At 44.6% G+C, this 2,798-nt stretch overlaps 1 non-coding gene across 1 annotated transcript; it reads right to left on the bottom strand.

Annotated features, from left to right (window-relative positions):
• Window positions 1-355: 355 nt before the first annotated feature.
• LOC145580410 (small nucleolar RNA R71) lies at window positions 356-461 on the bottom strand. The gene has a single exon (XR_014099458.1). It is a non-coding gene; the product is annotated as a small nucleolar RNA R71 (small nucleolar RNA).
• Between the last annotated feature and the right edge of the window lie 2,337 nt (window positions 462-2,798).

Below are 2,798 nucleotides of genomic sequence, written 5' to 3' on the forward strand. Positions count from 1 at the left end.
CGTCTTGGGGCTCCCGAAGCCTTTAGAGCCCAAAGTGGGATCCTAACTCCTACCACTCAAGCCAACAACTTTGAAATCAAGCCCAATTTGATTGCTTTGATAGAGAGGAAACAATTCTCGGGTGGGAAATTTGAGAGCCCTCATGAGCATCTAAAAGAATTTGAGAAATATTGTGACACAATCAAAGCCAACGGGGTGACTCAAGAGTACATCCGTCTCAAGATGTTTCCATTTTCTTTAATTGGGAGAGGTCTAGAATGGCTAGAGAAGGAGGTGCCCCCTAACTCTCTCACAACTTGGGACCAAGTGACTACGGCTTTCTTGAGGAGATTTTATAACCATAGGAAGACCGCCGAGGCTCGATCATTGATCCAAGGCTTTCGCCAAAAGAGTGGTGAGACTCTAAGTGCAGCATGGGACCGGTACAAGGAGCTTCAACGCCAATGCCCACATCATGGGATACCCAAGTATCAACTCATCCACACTTTCTATGGAGGTCTCTCACCTCAAGGAAGAACAAGCCTAGATGCCGCCGCCGGCGGTCCAATCATGAACAAGGGAGAGGATGAAGTGGAATGCATCATAGAGGAGGCCGCAAAGCATTATGATGATTGGTACGAAGGAGAAAGGGAGGCCACTTCTAGCAAAGGTGTCTATGCATTGGAGCAAGCCAACGCAATCAACAACCTTTCTTCCCAAATCTCCAAGATGGCCAAGCAAATGGATGAAATGATGAAAGAAAGGTCCAATCCTCATGGTAATACCTCCCCTTCAACCAAGGGAGGCAATGGTATGGCCACTTCTTCCCCCTCTTCTTATAACAAAATGCCTCAAGGATGCATGTTTTGCTCAAATTGTGAAACCTATGATCATGATACCTCCCATTGTGTGTATGCTTGTGAAGTTCAACCCCCTCCCTATGAACATGATGATAGTGTAGAAGATGTCAATGCCATGAATTTTTCTCCTAGAATGGAAATTATAGGGAACTTGAGGCCAAACCCTAATCACATGGGGAATTGGAATCAAGGTGGAAACCGTGGTTGGAATCAAAGTGGTGGTGGTTATGATAACCAATATCATGGTGGGGGAGGCCCTTCTAATTTCAATGGAAGAGGCTACTCTAACCAAAGAGGGTATGGCTACCAAAACCAACAACCCAACTCCCGATACCAAGACCATCAAAATCAAAATTTTGGTGATCAAGGTAACATGGGAAATAATCGACAAAGCAATATTCCCAACCAAGGAACCGGAGGCACTAGGGGCCAAAATGTTTCTAACTATGCCCAAACCAATAGGCCTCCGGGTTTCCATCAATCCCAACTTCCTCCACCTCAACAACCTCTTCAAATTGAGGCACCTCCTAATGATCCCGTGATGGCTAAGCTAGATGCCATCATGAAGATGCATGAGGAGGAAAAGAAGAGGAATGAGGAAGAAAAGAAGCGAACCAATGCTCATATGAAAATGCTTGAAACCCAAATTGCCCAACTTGCTTCCAATTCTTCTTCTCCTTCTTCTTCCTCTATCCCTAGTCAAGGAGTCAACCCAAAACCTTTATATGCCGTTACAACAAGGAGTGGAAAGGTAGTAGGGAGTGACCCCTTAGTTGAGGAAGAACCTCGAAATGAAGTAGAGTTGGAGAGGGAGAGTGAGAGAACCAAGGAACCTTCTAATGTTGAGAGAGAGAGGGATGTTGAGGTAAAAAAGGAAAAAGAGGCCACCCCCTTGCCCCTTAATCTCCAACCTAGAGAGGAGAGACTACCTTTTCCCCAAAGATTTGTGAGAGCTAAGCTTGATGCTCAATTTGGGAAGTTTTTGGATGTGATCAAGAACTTGCATGTTTCCCTCCCTTTTATAGATGCTATGAAACAAATGCCCCATTACTCTAAGTTTTTGAAAGATCTTTTGAGTGGGAGAAGGGAGTGTGAGACGGTGAGCTTGACCGCCAATTGTAGTGCAATCCTTTCCAACAAACTCCCCACTAAGTTGAAGGATCCGGGTAGTTTTTCCATTCCTTGTTCTATCAATGGAATTGAGTTTGACAAAGCTTTATGTGATTTGGGAGCGAGTGTGAGCCTCATGCCCTACTCCGTCTACCAAAAGCTCAATGTAGGAACCCTTTCCCCCACCAACACCACTCTCCAACTAGCGGATCGGTCTATTAAATTTCCCATGGGGAAAGTGGAGGACATCCCCCTTAGGGTAGGGAAGTTTACATTCCCCGTGGACTTTTATGTGCTAGAAATGGATGAGGATGAAAGGATTCCAATTATCTTGGGTAGGCCGTTCTTAGCCACCTCTAGGGCCATTATTGATGTGAAGGAAGGCAAAATATCTTTGAAAATTGACAATGACTCAATTGAGTTTGATTTAAATAGTGTCATGCAACAACCTTCCTCAAGTAGTGAATGCTTTAGAGTTGATGTTCTAGATTCCATGCTTAGTGAATTCTCTCGTTCCCATTTGTATGCTTCTAACGATCCCCTAGAGAATGTATTGTTGAATGATTCTAAGCTAGGTGTTCGCAAGGACGACGTGCAATTCTATGAGGATTTGCTAGAGGAAAGCAAGAACAAGTGCATGGATGAGAGCATGGAGGAGGAGGCTTTTTACACCCATGACCTCTTTCAAGTTGAGGAAAGAGAAGAGAACACCAATGGTAAGGGAGCACCGAAGGTAGACTTGAAACCTCTACCTTTGGGCTTGAGGTACGTATTTCTTGGTTCTAATGAGTCTTTCCCCGTGATTGTTAATTCCAACCTAACGGAGGAGCAAACTTCCCTCTTGATCAA

This window comes from Chenopodium album, chromosome 14 (assembly GCF_948465745.1).
Source record: "Chenopodium album chromosome 14, dcCheAlbu1.1, whole genome shotgun sequence".
Taxonomy (NCBI): Eukaryota; Viridiplantae; Streptophyta; class Magnoliopsida; order Caryophyllales; family Amaranthaceae; genus Chenopodium; species Chenopodium album.